Here is a 20,750-nt window from a genome sequence, read left to right as displayed (position 1 = left end):
ACCCATCCACCTCATACCTCTCACCAGTTATCAGAGTTTAACATTACCCATCACTCGCAACAATCAACTCAGAAGAGATTTTGGTCTTCATAAACTTTATCTTTTCTCCTGATCCCCCTGAAGGACATTAGATTATTTTTATAGCACATCCTCAGTGGTACGCACACTAGAGCGCCCACTGTGCTCCAAGAAACATTTGAGAAGCCAACGTGTTCCCAGTTTATGTAGATGTTTTCAGTAGCTTGAAACCACAATGTGACAGAGTAGGCAGCGAGCTGGTATTCACTTTTGAAGGGCTCTGAGGGTCGCTGTAGGAAGATGGGTTTGGAAGCAGATGCCTTATTTTTAGGTTTGGCTTTGAGTGAGAAGATCAAAGAAAAATGGTTGCAAAGAAAAAAATAGATGGATGTGGAATTTGCAGAACGTGAGACACCCATTGTCAATACCCATGTGCTGGTCTCTGATGTCCTCCAAACACAGGACAGGACAGCTCGGTTTCCATGAACATATATCATTTCAATCATTCTTTTGATTTTCTAGTGAAGGAAGATGCAAGAAATGCACAAAGCTGTGCCATAGAATTTATATTTCTCTTCCTAAGTCTCCTTTTATTTTTCCTTAAAAAAAAAAAAAAAATCAGATTTTCATATCAATTAACATTTATTAAATACATCAGAAATCCAGAACTTAAATGGAAAACTTTGAACTAAAGCCCTACTGAATATGTATTACTGTTATCACATCTACATGTACTCGAAGCAGGACAATTAGACCCAGCCAGATGGCTAGAAGGCAGATTGCAAACTGAGTAACTGAGGTGGTTTTTGCTGGACAAACCTAGAGTAAAACATTGTGAAGCCTGGTGACTTTGATTGAGACTCAAATATTTAAACTGCACTGAAGAAATGAAGATTTGTCATTGTGAAGCTCATTCTCTCCACTTACCCTTCCTTATCAGAAGGGCAGGCAGTTTGCTCTAGAACTGGAATTGTCCATCTGTGTATGACCAAAATGTATTAAATGTATGTATTTGCATGAGGAAAAGTGGGAAAGGCATTTCTTATTTTAATAGCACCACCTCAACTCTTAGACCATGGATTTTTGTGGACCTCTGATGTGGCCATGAACTCAGTAGTTCCAGAAGATGAGAGCACAGGCTCTAGAAATCAGGTTTAAAATACACTTAGAAACTCTGGGAAATATTTATACATAAACAGAACACATCCTTCCATGCTTTTTTAAGTTCTGGAAATATTAGTTTGGATGTGCAGAGCTAATCTGCTTCCACCTTCTGGGTTGCAGCTGGAGATGGCATTTTCAGAGAAGGTCAGTGTGAATGCTGATACCCCGTGCACATAGCAAGCACAGCACATCAACCAAGTACATGCTCTGCAGTAAATGGCTTTGGTAGCCCAGTTTCATTTTGGTTATGTGTGTTTGTTTGAGGGACTGTTGCCTTCCCCTGTCCCCAGTGACCTGACTGGGGCTCATTCCCACCTCATTACTCTGTAGTTTTCTCCCCACCTTCCACCACTATTGTAACCCCTGTATTTCAAGTATACTTACAGTGAAAGCACAGAATTACACTGGAAAAATAAAATCTTAGAACAAGTTTTAACAAACAGCAGTTAAAACATACAGAATCTGCAGCCTCTATTGAATTATTATAATTGTTTTGTCTTAGTATAGCATAAGTCTAAGTATAGCGTTCTAATACATGAAAAAAGAAATCAAGATTTGAATAAAATACACCAAATTTATGCTCCTCACTTCCAGCAAAATCCACGTTTTCATGGGAGCAGCAATACAGCCTAAGCAAAACCCGACAATTCTAAAGCATTTGAAACCTACCTCTCTCTTTTAAGCTCCCCCTGACCTGCGTAAAAAGCTCAGCATCAAACAAGCTAAAACATCCTCTTTTATTACACTGGTGGCATCCCTCTTCGTCACCGTTACAGTTACACTAATGCACTGAACTTGTTATACCTTCATGCTAAAGCTGCTTTTTTGCTTATTATATTGCAACAAATCAACAGAAAGCAAAGGCACCAGAAACCAACAGAGCCATTTAACTTCTGCTGTCCAAGCAGCACGTGAAGACATTGTAGGAGCCTGCCAGAGGTTAAAACATCCAAAACCAAACATTTCAACATCCAAACACTTTCGTATACCAAAATACCAGCTGGCACGATGGTGGGAAACAAGCACTAAATTACAAAGCTAGACATAAACAAATGGCTGGCAAACAGATGCACCAAAAGCTTCTGCGTACACGACGTCCATAGAAGCAGACAGTACCAAAGCAATCACTTGCAACTCGAAGACACAACACGACAGATCTTGCACAGCTAACGAGCACCACTGTTCAGCAACAAGTGACCATAAGCCTCCCCAAAGCCCACCCAGCGGCAAACAAGGCAAGCACCAACCTCAACAATGCAACTGCTTACAAGACATTTATCCCCAGGGCAAAGCATTAAAAATAAATAAGTAAATAAACAAATAACGCTCTAACAAGAAGCTGTTGCCCTGTAAGATGTGCATTTCATGCCCCCGTAGCAGCCCACCCTACATTCACCCATTGGGGCTCACCTTAGCAGCCAGCAGGCTCCTGCTCTGCACCCAGCAGCAAGGTGAGGCTACAGCAGGGAAACACCCATAGCACAGCTCCCACCTGCTAAATAGAGGGGCTGTGAGAATCACCTGCGGGGTATCAGCATTGCCCAAGGAAATCAGGGCTCTGACCAAATGTTATTATTAACGCCTAGCTGAAAATCAATATGCCTTTGACTGCAAAAGAATGTGTCTTTTTCACCAGACTCTTGCTCTAGATAAGCTCACCTCTGCTTGGTTTCCATGTACTGCTGAGCAACATATAAAAAGAAATTAAATTGCTTCACGTATTTACCTAAGGAGTGAAAAGTACATTTGGGAGAGACATTGAGATTTTTTTTAGAAGGTTGTCTGATGTGATTCTTGCCAGTGGACTTGGCCTGCTATTTTCAGGGCAGCTTAGTGTCAGATAAAGCACACAGAGAACATATTACTTAAAGCCTGTCAGAGGGAACCTAGCAGGTCTGAAGTAAGGATTTGTCATGCCTCTGAATTCTAAAGTTTGCTTCTGCTTCATGAAGAGAGCAAAACAGACGGTGCTTCAGTAACACCAGACAATTTCCCTTTCATACGCTGGGACGAACCAGGCGGCTGATTAATAATTAAGCGCTGATTAGAAAGTACAACAAGCAGTAAGCAATCAGGTGTAATTATGCAAAACGTACACAGAATGAACGAGATCTGCAGATCTATTCCAGGTAAAGCTTCATAAGTGTTGCTAAAGGGTCAAGAATAAACTGGAATCCTTTAAAATGCCCTGCTTACACACATCATGTTTTTTTTTTCTTTCTTTCATTTGTTTTCATTTGTTTGAAGGATTTTCCACCATACTGCAGGTACCTACAACGTGTTCAGACTCAACCCGGTTCTCTCGCATTGAAACCACGGAGAGGGGCGGGTTGCTCCTCAAGATCCTTACATCAAATCAGTGTACCTCGAGGCGAGTGTATGACCACGTAATTGAAGCAGTAAATTGATGACAATTAGCACATTAGCAGTGAATAGCAGCAAGTGATAGTCTTAATTGACAATGCAGTGGTTAGTAATTGATGTTAATGACTGAGAAGAAGAGGAAAATAGTGACTAATAACTGCAATGGTTAGCTGCTCTCCTTGTTCCCAAGCCTGCTGTGATGCTGGGACAGCTGGGGATGGAGGCTGAGGAGAAGCAAACATAACTTTCAAGAGCTTAATGAAATAAATTACAAATTGCTCAGGTGCTCAGCTATTTAAAGGATTCCACAATTCAAACTTCTTAGGCTTTTTTGGGGAGAGGTGAGCTGGTTGCGTGAGTGTAACCCTTGAGCTGGGTGCACAGCAATCAGAGGATTCTCTTCAAGAAGAGTCAGTGCATGAGGCAAAGACAGGAAGAAAAAAAGGCTACATTTTCTGGACAAATGGTAGATTTTGAGCAGCTTGCCTTATCCGGGGACCCTCCTGTCACTCGAACAACTTAGGGAACACTAAGATCTATATGCCGTCTATTGGGCTGATCTGCACCCAGAAGAATGGTTGTTTTAGGGGCTTTCTTTTCCTGTTACACAGGAATTTGTGTTCATAAAGGTGTGCTCTCTGCATAAAATGCTTATTGTTTTGAAAAAGAGGAGAATTAATCATACTCTACAGTAAAGGATATGGATAATCAGGTGGGTGGCACCAATTATCCAAACATGACAACACTGAGGGATGCCTAATTATAGCCTTGGACTTCCCTACAGTAGGTGCTATAAGCCACGCACCTGGGATAATACCTTCCTTAAAGATTGATGTCAAGACCCAGTGCTGTAGATTTTTTCCACACGTCTTTCTTACATCAAAGCCAAAAACAGCCTAAGAATGAACCTGCTATGAAGCTTTTTATTTTTAATGTCCTAGCTCATACACTGTATTTTTACATCAGCCTAGAGAATGATTAAAAATGAGTCCAGAGCTTTAATAAGGCTGGATTCTGTACTGGTGTGAGATGGGTTTTGTTTCATTATGTCTTTGGTACTTGTTACCATGTAGGCCCATGCAGAGGCATTAATGAATGAAAGCGTTTCATTCTGAAAGGTGAAAAGTAAGCTGGTATTTTGGAAAGTGTTTTAACAACTGAAATGTCAAGGACTGTTCACATACAGTGATTATTTCCCTTCCTACAATAGAAACATTTTAAATAACGTTTTTTAATAAAGCTCTGCTCATATCTTGTTATGTAGTTTCCTCAACAGTGCCTGAAGACAGTAACTGCATTTGTCATCAGTATGTGTATTCTTTATTATTTTTTTTTTTATTTTATTTTGCAGGAACAGTAATTCATTAAACAGCATTCAATCAAACACCAGTGTTTGTGACCTCTGGTTATGCACATTTCCAAGTACTGGTATACTGTTCTCTTAAACCTCCTGTATAATCAATGGATATACAGATGGTATAGTGTACAATCAATGAATATACAGATGGTATGGTATATCCAGGAGCTTGACTGATGTAATTATTATATTGGAGTAAGAAAAGAAAGGCACTCACCCTATCCTGGCTCACAAAATAGACTCCAGTGGAGCAGATCTCCAGAGAGATCCTTCTCCCCAGCAGTCAGCTCTTAAATGGGTCCAGGAGAGGTGCAGCCAGGCTCCACCCCTTCCTGCAGCACAGGTGAATTGCCTTCACCTGTGCTCCTGTGGCTGACTCATTGCTTGCCTCAGATGATCAATCAGAGGTTCAGGCCGTGATTCAGCAGCTCCATACACCTCCAAAACTTGTGAGAGCCTCTGCATCCCTCAAAATTACAAATTAGCAGGTGAGCGGAGCTGAAGAGACACGAAGAACCTTCCAGTTCTTTTTGGGAAGTGGAAAGTTCTGCAGGAGGTGCTGGATTCCAGTCTGTTGAAGCGAATTCTGGGGATGCTCAGCCACAGTTGCTCCCATTCAGTCAGTGCTCAGGTGTAGTGAGACTTGCACAGTAGTATCTTCAACAGAAAGCACAGGGATGGTGTTTCAAAAAGTCAGACGTGCGTCACAGAGAGGGAAGGGGTTGTGCATCACTCAGCTTTAAAACTCCTGTGAAGGGAAGGGACCTTTCTTGTCCAGCTATTGCTGCCAACACAAAGAACTCATAGGATCATAGGATGTGCTGGGTTTCTTGGGTGTACCGCTTAATGGGAGTGACTGGAGCATATCAAGGAGATGTCATGTCAGCCCTAAAACAAAATGATCAGGGGAACAAGGAACCGTCTGGTGCTTCTCTGGTTTTATCCTGAGATCCCACTGTGAGCAGTGGAATGCTATTGTGGGCAGGCAGCACGCCTGCTTCCTGCCCGCCACGCAGGCCCCAAGTGCCATAAAGATGTCAGCCCGCAGGCAGAGATCATCCCTCTGTTTGTTTAACAGCACTCCCCACGCGCAGAGCCCAGCACAATGAGTTCCAACGTCTGGGAAAAGCGTTTGCACCAGGCGGTCCATCACCTGCAGCTCTGATACAGAGCACAGTCACGAGGGAAGGCGCTGGGTTTTCACCTGGTGTAATTTACTGCTGGTCTTTTGGCCTCAAAACAGCGAGATGGGTCCAGACCCCCCGTTTGAATTCCTGTAAATCTGAGGGCTGTGGCAGAACGTTCTACCTGAAGCGATGGGCCATTCCCGCTGCGATTTGCTGCTATGAATTGCTTTCCTCAGTGCCCATGACAAATTTTTATTGATGTCAATGTGAGCCAAGGACCTGAAGCAAGATCTGCTTCTGCTACTGATTAAAAGAAAAAGAATGAGGGGAGGAAGGAGAGAGAAAACCGAAGTGCTCCGTAACATATTTAAGTATTAACGTTGCCACGGTTTTATTATCTGTATAGTGAAAGTAAACACAAAACGATTGAAATACATCTCAGTGGCATCTATGTCCAATTTCTCTCTGCTTGTTGCATTTTCTTGGAATTACTCATTTATTTTGATCATAAAAACATTTAAAGTAATTTGTCGAGAGTTAAGTAAATATAAGAAATCTGCATTTGCATATTACTTTTATTTATGAGCTTTTATAAATCTATTTCGTGAAAAACTAATTACAATGATAGCTGAGTGAGAAGCAGCGCTGTACAGGACTTAATTCAAACTACATTTTCGTTATAAACTCCTGTTTTAATTTTCTAGCTTTGCTGAATAACTACAATTCGCAGCTGTAGCAAAGTGCCTCATATATAATGTATAGATCACATCCTCTTGCCATTTTTCACAGGTGCCTGGCTATTATACAGTTCGAAATTCATTCATAGTGCCTATTAGAGGTCTTTATATGTAACTGACTTCCTTTCTTGAATATTTATAGCTTTTATGAGACGTTTATGGGCAGACCCAACAAGAGTTTCTAAGGAAATACTGGGAAATAGTTCTGTATAACATCATTAATATACTGTTCTTTGATGGTAATGGCTACAAATGTCATCTAATTGCTATATTCTTGCTTTGTCTAAGCTTTGTATTGATGGGGAAACTGCCATAGAGAGCTTCTCCATTCTAACAGTCTTCTGGGAAACAATCTGTCTCCCACAGTAGGAGAAGTAAGACTTTTCAGTCTAGAAATTAACCATTCGAGTCAGGTTATCCATGCCTCTGATTACTGCCAGTTCCACCAGGGTCTGCAAATATCTCAATGTACAACAAAACAAATAGTGTGTAAAAATCTTGTAAACAGATAAGATTAACTCATTTTATGTTGTGACAAGGATAGTCCTATGAGAATGAACGATATTGCAAAGACTAACGACACCTTGTATGAGGCAGAAACTCTGTTTTTTTGGAGTGAGATTGAATTATTAGATAATATTTACCAGCAAATTCAGGAAGGCAATCCTCCTTTATCAGAGGAACCTCAAGGGTTTAAGACAACATCTGCTCCTTCTTATAAAGCTGTATTCATCAGTGATGGTCAACAAGGTTGTAAGAAAATTACTCATTTCCCACTCTACCATCATTATCAGCTTGAGAGAAGAGAATTGAAAATGTATGTGTGCATGTATGTGCACGTATATATTTGTATGTTATTATTAGCTTTGTTCTTTGTGGATTTATGAACTTGTCTCTGGAGGTGGCTTTGGTTCAGAGGCCATTGCATCAGAGAGAGAAATGTATAGTGTAATTAATACTTCTGTGGGAGAACAAAGTCGCATTCTTCCACCCAGAAGCACTGCATTGAGAGCACTTTGTATGGCAGGAGCTCTAGTCAGCATGGTGTAAAGCAGACAGCTACAGCAACCACAATGTTTGAATCCCAAAGTGGGCTAATAATAAATGTAGTATGAGAGAAATCTCTGTGCTAAACCTTCTATGGCTTAAGCAAACTATGCTTAAAGAATGTCTATGGGTGTAAAGTACGTATGTTATAGTACACACACACCTTCTTTTGTTCATGTTCACTTTGTCTTAAAAAGACAATTTTATTCTGTGCTTTGTAGACGTTGATTAATCAAATAAGGTGTGAAATTTCATGGCTAATGTAGAGGACAAATATATTTGCTTCTTTTAGACTCATTATGCAATTTGTAAGAAGTGAGGAATTCAAAACAGTATTTGCTTATTTTTGGAGGCAAATATTAGAGGATTTTTGCACACTCTTCCTTTTGTACCTAAAACTCACTGCACATTCGTAGCACTCACCGGTGCTGGCATGAGACTCCTCTCTGGAGTAGTTCCTGGCATCTGGAACAGCTTTTCTGCAACTTCCATGCTTCACCAGTTCCATCTATTTTTATATCTCCTCTCTTCTCCCTTGACTATCTCTTTTAATTTCTCTCCATCTGCTTTTTATATTAACTTTATAACTCCATATAACATTTGCAATGCAGTTTGCATGAAAAACACCAGCTACCCAGCAGAAAGTTGAAGCTTGCCATTAACCCCACTGAACAGGTTTGCTCCTGTGGAAGACTGATTCCTCCTTCCGTGCTCACAGGAACAGCTCATTGACAGCAGACAGGGAAGAGACTCTGAGTTTTTTGATATTTTAGCATTAACACTCAAGATGAGGAGTTGATTGCACTTGCTTTGGGGCACATGTATAAAACAAGAATGTAGAACTTGCAACCAAACATGTAAAATATTTACGTGCGCACTGCTGGCAATAGTAAAAGCACAAAGAAAGCCTTTTTTTAATTTATCCAGTAAAAGACTATATCTAGAACGTGGCTAACAACTGTACTGGACCTGCTCTGTGTTTCCTGCACAGTTAATGGAAACTGCTGACGTTCAGTTCTTCAGTTTTCAGGTTTTTACCTATGCTATTTTGGTTCGGCACGTGCTGTAGATTTTAACATTGCATGAGAAAACTCCTCCTTACAGATAAAAAAATATTCCACATCTTTCCTTTTCTTGAAGAATGAATGTGGACAAGGTCTACAGTAGGTTCCAGGTAGGTCATTCACCACTTCCAATACTGCATGTGATTTCAGGCCATTAAAATAAGTGAACAAGAGTAGAATCAGATGGTTTATTCTAACCATCCAGTTAGCTGGAGCAATAACATAATAGGATGTGATATTCACCTAGTCTGCCATAGCCTGATGTGGGAATGTTTTGGAAGTTCCATAGTCTTTCACTTGGAGCAGGCTGCACAGGTTCCTAATGATTTTACACTTTCTTCTGGCTAGTCCAGTGACAATTATTTACTAAGCTAACAAATCTCCAAGGCCGCGTAGCTTGTGTTTCACCTGTACTGACATATCACACAACATATCAAAAGCAGTGTGAAATGCCGTAAGTATATTTCCTTGTGTACTGAGCAATGCCGATTTCTCTTTTTGATGTTGCTGAAGTTCATTTTATCTAGCACCAGTATATTAAAAATCTATTAACGTTTCACACATAAAACAAACACAAGTTGAAGATTTAAACCACAACACACAAAGACCCCAAAGTAACTCCAGCATTATTACACCCCTTCCCGTGCCAAACACAACTCCTAACACTACTGACAAATGTTCCAGCATTCCCATGTGTTTCTTCCTGACCGTTCTTCCAGACACAAGCTCAGAGCTGTTCTCACTGCAAATCAACTCAGTTCATGAAAAGGGCTTTCCAGTCTCCTGCTAAGCCTTCTCCTCACATGCCAAAAGAAAACTTGTGATGGAAAACTAGAGATATTCTGAATTACTTTCCTAAAATGGATATAAAATACTGCTTGAAAAAAAAAAAAATCAGGCAGCATTAGCTTTCCCATTATCATTCTCTGTCTGCCTTTGAAAATACTTACATTGAGTCTAAATGCCAGTTCTTTGCTCTGTCAGGTTTCATCCAATGATTTCTTTCTCTATATACTCATGGCTTTAAAACTTATTTATGCCTCTTCTTTTCAAAATACTGTGGATTACAGGTTTTTCTCTTTTTTTGGCAGTACCTCATGTCATCCAGCTTAGCCTGTTGACATAGTTTATGAACTTGAGAAAGAGGTACGATCAAACTGAAGTTGACATCACTTAAGCTAAAGAATTAAGGAGTTTTCAATGTTTCTGGACTGACAACAGGAGAAAATTGGGATCAGAGAGATTCAGAAAGACATGCATGCAGTTCATGCTCCCAGGCAGGACAAACGCTGTCCCTGAATCAGCCTTGACAGGTGCTTCTCCATTACAGGAGCCATGAAGAGGCCAGATAGCCACACCTTCCCTTAGCATTTATTTTTTTCCCCAATGATCACCTTTCAAATCATTACGAATGCTTTTCCCCTAAAACTTTAATATCACTTGCTGAAACTTGCATGAGTTAATTCTTGATCCAACTCGCAGTAGGCATGGAAAGCAGCATGATCTCTTCCTACAAGTGATCTTTTAGACGTTTGAAAGTGGCAAGCCCCTTTGGGCTGAGATGACCTAACAGAATAGCACCTGTTCCTCCAATTTTTCCTCACAGCTCATGTTTTTCATAGGAACTAGTGAAAGAAGGAGTACTGTGCATTGGCTGGAACTTGGGTATGCTGGTCATGCTGCTCAGAAGTTGTAGGCAAGGGCAGTGGCATGTGTTTTGCCACTCCCTGCACGCAGGACAGGATCCACAGCTTCCTTAGCAAGGGCCACGTGTTCTGCCAAGGCTCTTTTCTCTTTAAAGACTACAAATGTTTCCTTACCCTAATGAGTAGTACAGGTTACTGTTGTAATATTTGAATAGTTGATAAAATAGAACAAGTTTCCTTTGTAAAGGGAATCTGTTCTGTGCTCTTGTCCCACCCTTTGTTGCTGTACTTCCTATTGAAGAAATCATCATTGAGCTCCATCGTTTTCATCTCACATGCTTGCTACACCTGGTTTCATAATCTGTTGTCATGGAAATCAGATGTCAAAAACATGGCTTTATCACCTAATTGCGTGATCCACACAAGAAAAAGAATAACATAGACAACGTGATGAGAAGTTCTGCAGTTGAAAGCAAAACAAGCAGACAACAGCAAGTTAAAATAAAAAATTAAAAAAAAAATTAATTGCAATGGTACTCTCATTATCACCACTTAAAAAAAAATACGAAAATTCGCAGTTACTGCTTACAGTGGTTATTTTTGATATTATTTTATGTGTTGCAGCTGAAAGGCTCCCACCCTACTTGTGAGGCTTCATCCTCACTACAAAACAAGCTGTGATTGTGCAAGATGTTTTGCAAACGTTCGTTGGGCTCAAACCTCACAAGTAGCACGAGAGGTTTCTTACACCTTATACAGTGAGAGCATCATTTAGCAAAGCAGGAATAAAAGTAAAATGCCATTCCCCAAAGTGTCCAGCAGAGTGGGCAGGGAAGTTTCCTCTCTCTGAGGGATATGGTGTAAATCCGACCTCAAGGTAAAATGGCACCAAACAAAGCTGGTGCCAGGGCTGAAAACCAGAGCAGCTACAAGACCCCGTGCTTCTTGCTCAGGATGCAGCCCTCTTACAACCACTGCGCCCACAAAAAGTGCTTTCAATGGCACTACCTACTCTGTTCTACTGAGAATGTCACCTTCCATGTCTACATTAATACAGCAGTTTTCCAGTTAGCTATTAACATTAATTGCTTGTACTTTTTTTTCCTTCCCTGAAACAAGGTGCTACTTAGTACAAAATGAGATTTCCTAATGCTTGTAACAGAAATTGTCTCAATATCTGCTTATACATCTACTCTCAAATGTCAGCCAGTCAAATGAATCCACTTAAAACAATGCTGGATCTAAAGAAATTTCTACCCATAGGAAATGTGTGGTGCTTCTTCACTATGTTGTTTTTCAGAAAGCATATATATTGTTTGAAGAGAATGGGTGCAACTGAATTCATAACTAAAGCACATCAATTCTAAAGACTGTAAGTAGGAAAAAAAAGAGGTATGGCTTATTGAACACAAAAAATTCACCTGTATCTTTGTTAGCCTAGGAATTAAAAAAAGCGTAAGACTGATTCAGGATAGAACAAGGTTGCAGGAATAAAGAAAGGGGGGAAGGAAGGAAAGAAAAGAAAAGAAAAAAAGGAATGAGCCAGCCTGTGAACCCAGCTTGAGCCTCAGACTTGAGGATGAATTTGCTGAGTCTGGCTGTTGAGGAAACAATCCTGAATTATAAATTGAATGCATCTATATGGGAAACACTGAGAGACAGCACACATAAAACTCTGCAACCACACTTCCACAGAATCATTATCCAGAGGATAGCAGCAGTTTCCATAGCACAGGATCTGCAAAATAGGCACCAAGACCCCTCCTGTGGGCTACCCGCACCGGTGTGCTGAGACCTGCTTAATGCCAGCAATAGATTGTTTAGCTTCAAACTGCCATGAGCATGATGACAACCATACAGTGCCTACCAGTATTTTAATATTTTATGCAACAGAATGAGTTGTAGCTTTTCAGTATTAATTCATATTGCAGCAACAACATTATAGTCAGAGAAGGGTAAAATTAACATGTTATTTATGCTGAAATTACATTGAGTCACAAACAGTGTTCCTGGAAGGCTGAAAAACTGAATAATTTTGAATAAATTATTGATGATTTTAAAAGCCTCTCTTATTGATTAAAGCTTATATTCTTAGATTAAAAGAGTGCAACTAAGTCCTGTCAAAGTCTTTAAAAGTCAGAGTTCATCAGAGTAAACAAGTGCCACCAAATGCTGCAGTAATCCAGGTCAGCCAGCAGGGAGTGAATGGCACCAGATGCATTGCTTCATGATGTAAAACTGCTATATTTATTATCTCCTTGTTTCCTAAAATTACTCAGAAATTGTACAGAACAAAATTAGAATCACAGAATCATTCAGGTTGGAAAAGACCTCTAAGATTCTCAGGTTCAATCCCAACCCTCACCACCCCCACTTCCCACGTCCCTCAGTGCCACATCTCCACGTTCCTGGAACACCTTCAGGATCAGTGACTCCACCACCCCCTGTGCAGCCCATTCCAGTGTCCAACTGCTCTTTCTGAGAAGAAATTTCTCTTGATACCCAACCTCAACCTCCCCTAGCCCAACACGAGGCCATTCCTCTTGGCCTATCACCAACTACCTCAGATATTGTAAGTTACCTTCAGTCCATACTTGCCAAAGTTGAGCATTAGGTACCAGGGGACACCAAGGCAACAAAGAGCCACCAGGCACACAGCAACACAACCACAGAACTCTACTAGTACCCACCTCTTATACTTCCCCCAAGCCCTTCCAGCCTGCTTACCAGCTGGTTCTCTTGGTGCTGTGTTAGCACTGCACCACTGTAAACATGCTGGCAGGATTACCACAGGCTGTTCCCAATTTACTTCTGGATAATTGAAGTATCCTGTTACTAAGTGCATTTAGTTTCTAGATCTGTTTCCTCACACAGCATGCTGTGGTCATGTGCATTTCACCCTAGAGGTCTTTAGTAAATTCCTGTAATTACTTCTCCATATCTCTTGTTCATTCATTCCAACTGAAATTATCTCTGAACATTAGTTCCATTTGCTAAATCTGTTCTTGCTTTATTAACTTTAATCAAACTAATACATATTGCTAAATGAAAGGTGGTCTATGATGCCCATACCTGGCTCAGCCCTCTTCCCAGGGGTAAACACTCTCTTGAAACAGTGACACAATTTAATTTTGCAATTATTAGAATATAATTTGGCTGCTGTAATTTCAGTTATTGAATAGTTGCCATTGATGCCATTCAAAAGCTGTGTTGCTACTGCAAAATAGATGTGAAATGTTCTATGTATAGTCACTTAAATTTCAAAGTAGGTTCACTCCTCAATGGAGATTGCATCTCCATTAATGTTTGCTTTTCATGAAGTTTTGAGTGAAAGAAAATTAAGTTGGGCAAAGTGCACTCCCTCCTCATGGAGAGGTGTCATTAAAGAGAGGAAAGAGAAAGAGGTTGGCTTTCATTCGTATTTATTTTTAGAATTGGTGAGGAGCACGGATCCTACAGTATTGAGGAAACACAAAAGACTGGCTGAACACTTTATACCACACTGCTGTTAAGGAAAAGATTCCTCTAGCAAAAAAAGAAAAAAAAGAAAAAACCCATAAGAAGGTAGCTTAAAAAACCCTCATTAAAATCAACCTAACTAGACCTCTAAAACCATTTTGACTTCAATTAGTCTGCTTCTCTATGTCAAATGCACATTAATGGCCCAATCCTGTTCCCACGGAAATCAGTAGAAACGTTGGCCCTTGCCCAAATAGGAGTGAACAGGAGGGCAAGAGTCAAGCCAGAGATCTCTGAAGAGCAGATGAAAGCTGAGCCTCGAGCTGAAGTTTTCATAAAGTGTTCAAACTAAGATGATAATTAGAGAAGTTGTTTTTTTTTTTAAATATAAAAATTTACAAAATACATAGATCAGCTACATTCCCATACAAACAGGGACATTGTTGCTGTTCTTCGTGCAGTGAATTATTACACACAAAAATGAGAGAAGAATGTCCTTTGTGCCATGATAAACACTATGAGCTTACAAGTAGCTAGCTGTATGAACAAAAATACTTGCTTCGTTCCAACAAACCGAATTCCTTCTGAAACACATCTATTGTGTATCTCAAAACTTGGGACTGAATTCAGTATTTGTTACTCCAAATTACGTTGGGACAAACACAATGAGACATCTTTAAAAAATGGTTGACATCATTATGACATAAAGCATGGCATGCCTCATAGGTTTGTAAACCTGGTGCAGTGAGAACCAGTATGAATTCCAAAATAGATATAATAAAATAAAATAAAGTAAAAACCGAGGTGATGATTCCAAACTTTTCAGCTATTTGGTTCTTTCTTTCAGGCACATCTATAATCCTCCCACTGCCTCCCAGAGAGAGCTTTCCCGACCTGTAAAAGTTAGCTAGCTGACCTCTTTTGTCCAGAATTTATCTTGATAGGAGTCTCCTTGCAGGTTTTCAAATTAATAACAGCACAGTTCTTTTACCTAACCTGAGTGAAGTATCTGCTATTTGGTGTATTTTCATGCTGATCGTCTTCAAATATCTGTCCTGGTAGTTTCCAGTCTCCCCTGAGAGAAGATTTAAATCACTCAGTCACATATTGGGAACCAAGTTATCATTTTTAAGGCTGCATTGCAAGACCCAGAGCCTTGCTGGCCTAATTATATGGTGGTAGATAAAAACACAGAAGATGTACATCTTTTACATCAGTTGTCCTGCAAAATCAGACATCTAAAATACTCCCATAAAAGCAGATCAACCAAAGGACCATAAAAAAAAAAAAAAAAAGCCCAGGTTACACATAAGAATAGGACAAACCTACATTAATATGTGTCTTTTGCAAAGGGCTAACAAATGTCAAGAGAAAGGAGAAAGTTTTTGACTTCTCCTTTACACTGAGACAAATTTAGAAAAAAGTTTGTAATGGATCACTCCTGAGGTTTTGGAACACAGCAAAAATTTAAGTCACCTTCAATCTACATCTCTGATGTTATACTATACATTTTTCTCTTCCTTTTATCATCTTCGTACCATCGAAACGTAAGGCTGAAAGTACCAAGATCTGATAACTAATGTAACTCAACACGTTTGATGAGTTAAGTACTTCAATTTTACAGCATTTCTTAATCTCCTATTAATAGCTGTATCATTTGTACAAAAAAATGAAGACATAAAAACATACGTTTTTAGAAAGGAAAATCCTCTGATCCATTAAAAAAAAAAAAAAAAAGAAGATTGTTACGATTGACTGTATAAAGCATTTTGTTTTCTAAATTACTTTAAAATGGGAAATTTAAGTATGGTGGATGTCTCTGATGGACTAAGCCTCTGGAAAGAAGCTTCAAATCAGCAGCTCTTTTTCTTGGCTGTTGATTGAGTATTAGTCTTAGCTTTTGGAAAATGGAAAGAGAGTGAATATCATCGGGATGTCTAGGGAAACTGTGCCTTGCTGCTCATGAAATCAAATAAATTCTGGCCAGGCACGGAGTTCAGATATCTTATCTGCAGGGATTTTGCTGAAAAGTTTTCCAGATAACCAGCATTGTTAAGACATTATCTATTTTCAGGGCTGTAGCTATATCTGGATCAGAAGAAAGTGACAAAGCACAGATAAAGCATTCCTCTGCGGCCCTGGCTCCTTGGAAATACTGCTGAATGCTGCATCAAGAGCACTTCTCATAGCCATCGTCCAGAAATATCCCCAAGGAGATCAGTCCAGGCTGTGGAAGAAGGAGTGCTTTCCTATCTCTATGTACTTGTTTGTCCTGAAAATAAGAACCACGTACATCCCAAAATTCAGCCCACTGAATATACAAATGTGGCACCATTGTTCTTCCACTCACTCCTCACCTGACTTAAAAATAATAATAAAAATAGAGTCATCTCGAGAAGTAGTGTGGAATAAATCAAAGTTGATGGAGCCACTGCTGTTTGAACACATAGGGTTATCTGGCTGCCAAGGGCCAAGCACAACCCAGTGTTGTGATAAACCAATTGAAGACTTGATTCAACATGGAAGTAAATGTAAGGAGACCCAGCTGCCTTGTACGAGTATTGCATAAGGCCCCACAAGAAAGTCTCAGTAAGCATATCTTAACAGCTTCTGAAAGTTTTGTATTCAAAGACATAAAGAGAGCAAGGTTTGAGCCATCTCTATTACAAAAATATCCAAAGGAAGACAGGCAATGCAGTTTGCCTGGCAGACTAAACACTGCTATAAAAAAAGCTCCAGTATTTCCACAAATGCCATTCCCCAAACCACAGTGCTGTGCTTGGAATCTGGTATTCCTTATGAATCTTCACCAAACTCTGTAAATGGGCATACTCTCCTCTCTGCATTCCCCACAGCCCTGCTCTTACCTGCAGCCCACGATAAGCAGCTGGCAGCAGGGTTTACTCAACAGATGGCAGGCACAGGGGCTTACGTGTATTTACTTGTCTCTGGCACTAGTCAGGGATGGATGGTATAAAGAAATTTTTCACAGTGGTTGGATGAAAAAAATAAGTCTGGTCCATTCTAGTGAACTAATTATTTTATATGAGTGTGGTTTTACCTTGATACCTTTCCAAAGGTCAGCTGAATCTCTTGGGGATCTGTGAAAAGAAATGAAGAAATTATCTGATATGTTTTCCATATCATTGCTTTAGGATTAATACAGCGAGGCTGGTCATGTTTTTAACCAATGAGGATTCCTCTGGCTCTCGTTTCAATCAGCAGTTAAACGAGCTGAATGCGTGCTTCAGGGAGGAGATTTTCCCTGACACATGTTTTCTTAGGAACGCTCTATCTCCATTAATACAAAGAGATCAGGTTTTAATCATCCTAACCAATTGGTAGGAGAAACAAGAAGCAGCGGTGAAATAGCAGTCTTGATTTTAGCAAGTTGTCTGTCTAACTGGTGCCTTATTAGACTCTGGTATTCGGATGTTAGGCTATTTCAAACAGCAACGTTTCGCGTGTGGTCTATGCACGTTTAAAACATGGTTTCAGTAATATGAAAGTAGAGGAGTCTGCAGGAATGAGCTCATGGGAAAGTGAGGAAAAAAGAGGACTTTTACTAAACCTAAGAAAAATGAAAAGGGAGGAGAAAGCTGGAATTTAACTGGATCTGATGTGATGATGTGCACGTCCTTGTGTACATCCCTACAGGAGAATGAGAAAGTGGGAACCTGTGGGAATTGTTCCAGTCAGGTACAGTAAATAGTAGTCTCTCCAAAGCAGAAGAGATCAACCCAGGATCAGTGCTAAGTACAAAACTACTTGCCTAATTATAGGGCCAGGAGAGTTGACTTTAACCACAACGTGCTGTCATGTAGATGTGGATGTGATACACACAGAGCGACTTGCTCTGCAGGCTGGAAGAGCTTTTCCTCATATCTTCTCATTATCAGCACACACTTCATCAAATGCTGTAAATCTGATGGTTTTCCTTTTGCCTACAGAGGATACAAATTCGTTGATATCTATTCCCGGAGTCCCAAGTTTCAACAGCTCCTCCATCATAAAGTACAACTGGTCTTTTCATAAAGCAACCTTCCTTGATTCTGCACTGCTGCTTCTTCTAAGAGTCTGCTGCTCATCTTTAGCTAAAAATAGTGGGGAAAAAGCATTACAGCTTTAGTGAAAAAAATAATAACCTCAGTTAATTTCCATGCCTAGCAGTTAATGGTTTTTCCTAAATGCATGGCCCACAAATATTTGTAAACCTCTGACTATCTTGGCTTAAAATAGAGTTTTAAAGTAAAACTTTACAAATGAGCAAAGAAAATGTTTTCTCCTTTGTAGGAATTTCTTTTTACATTTAATATTTTTAAAAATTGGGCTCAATTCTGCATTGCCATAACACCTAGTAGTAACATTGAGGTGGGGGTACCCTTTTACCTACAAGAAGCATCTGATGAGTACCAGGCTGTTAAACCAGCATTGCCCATGGTATATCTGCAGTAAGCACCTCATCATGACAAAGATTTGGAAAATATATACAGAGCTTTGAAGGCTGTTGCTGAAGTCAAAGTTTTCCATCCATGCTGCCTTGCCAGTTCTTGGTTTTCTTTCTGGTGATGGATTCATCAAAACTAGCAACTAGTCTCACCTCAGCGTAGATCTCCTGCAGCGATGGAGATGCAGGCTTCACTTGGTCTGCCCATGGGCTGGCAGCAGGGCTCTGCCAGGTGATGTGCCAGGCAGATTTGGATCTGTATAGTGGCTCAGAACAGATCTTCCAACTTTCTATAATGGGAATATATGAGCTGAAAACCCTGAAAAATAACAAAATGTGTAATCCTCCTATCAAGCTTTTTTTTTTTTTTTTTTTTTTTTCCCCCAAACATATGGCATATCTAGGAACCATAGACAAGTATTTGAATTAAATGGGAATAATAAATGTAGCCATATAGTTGGAGCACAAATAAGTACAGATTAGTAGAGCAGCACGAGTGCAGTGGACAGAGGTCAGGGCAGCATCTGCTTTCTTGATCTCACATGTATGGAGAAGCAGGTATAGCAGTTTGTTACCCTGGAGGTGCCCAAGCATACAGGACATGGATTTGCAATAAATGGAAACCTTCTGCTTGAGCTTATGTTGCTTTCTTCCTGCTGCTGTTCTGGGATTTATCTGGAGTTCACAGACTGGATAAGGTGGCCACTAATCTTTTAGCAACAGATAGAACATTTCGGCAGTGCAGCTGGCAGAGGGGAACCACTCAGAAGCAGGCATTGCCTGTGCATAGCAGACAACCCTCTGGGGTTGGGAGGATTTTTCTGAGCACACAGGTGAAAGCTGATTTATTTTCACCTGAAAAGTTTGGGAACCAGTTTTTGGCTCACTTTGAGAGTGGATCTCAATAGGAATTAAGCATAAGCAGAAACTGAAGTTGCCAGCTTGTCCTTGCTCTTAATGCTCCCTATCCTATTAGGGAAAGGATTTTGAGCGTGAATCACATTACTGCATCCTTGGAATTCATGAGAAACGCCATGCCTTTTAAAAAAAAACCCTCAGCATATAGAAAAAGCATGCAGGAGAAGGCGCCAGAGAAGGAGAAAATGCTTTCTGGGGGAGGCAGATTGAAATGAGAGTTGTGCCAAGTGCTACACAGCATCATTTAGTGCTGCTGAGGATATACAGCTGGTTTGTAGGATGCACTGAAGTAAACCATGGAGAAGCAGATTGCTGATGAGGCATCCAGTGTGTCATGCTGCTGGTCAATTCACCTCAACCAGTCCCTTACTTTCAGTCCCTATCTACCTATGGTCTTTGTGTCTAGACACAAGATTTTTAATCAAAGACAGTTTCCTGTGGTTGTTTTGGGCTTGCACAACTTCTTGCTTGGCTATTCCCACATCTGTCACCAGCTCTGCAACAAGGTTCAGCAATACAAAGTTGTGTATGGAGCAAAAGAGCTGTGGGAGAGGTTGGTGACCAACAGTGAAGCAAAAGAGGTGGCTTTGGCCTTGAGCTGGATGCTCCCCAGAGTGCAGAAAGGGACAAGTCTTTGTCTTTTGGGGTTTGGCAGAGGACCTGCTGAGATGCTTCTGAAATATTCCCAGAGAAGTCATCAGAACTTTTGAAACAACACCAGCACAATGAAATGGAGAGTAAAAATTCAAACTCTCAGCCACTAGAGCGTCACCAACATCAGCGTGGAGCAAGCATCTGGCTGCAGGGGCTCAGGGATCCTCAGGAGAGCCATGAAACTTCATGAGGCCAAATCCAGCAGCCATAGCGCAAGTGTTGATGGAAAGCCTTTCTAGCCAGACTCTGGGCAATGGGCAGAAGGGCACTTCGTCAGCAAAACCAGCGTAACTTCTGATTAGGAGTGTGAGGATCACGTGTAGCTCCACGAGTGTGGTGGTTAAATACACTGCTAAGAGCTGCAGAACCCAGGTGTGCAAAAATAATCCTCCCTTCTGCATCCCGACTTCCTGCAGTTCCACATCCATTGTGGGCCATTCTATATTTAGCAAAGGTAAAGCAGATGTAATGTAATTAAGCAGAATGTTCCTTATTTTCCTATTGGAAACAGTAATAGCAGTAAATTACTGCAAATAATTATGGACTGCTTACAGAATTTCCACAGACAAGACAATGCACTTTTATATGATAAGATTTTATAACCATACAGCCTTTATAGCTGTAGAGGTAAATTACTTTTCCTGTGGTTTCAACATAATGGGTTGTACAGATAAAGTATTTTTGAGAAAATATGAATGCTTCCAGATGCGTCACATATTTTCTCTCATTGGTTTAAACTTTATCTTCA

The sequence above is a fragment of the Meleagris gallopavo genome, chromosome 14 (genome assembly GCF_905368555.1).
Source record: "Meleagris gallopavo chromosome 14, MGAL_WU_HG_1.1, whole genome shotgun sequence".
Taxonomy (NCBI): Eukaryota; Metazoa; Chordata; class Aves; order Galliformes; family Phasianidae; genus Meleagris; species Meleagris gallopavo.
This window is presented reverse-complemented; position numbering follows the sequence as displayed.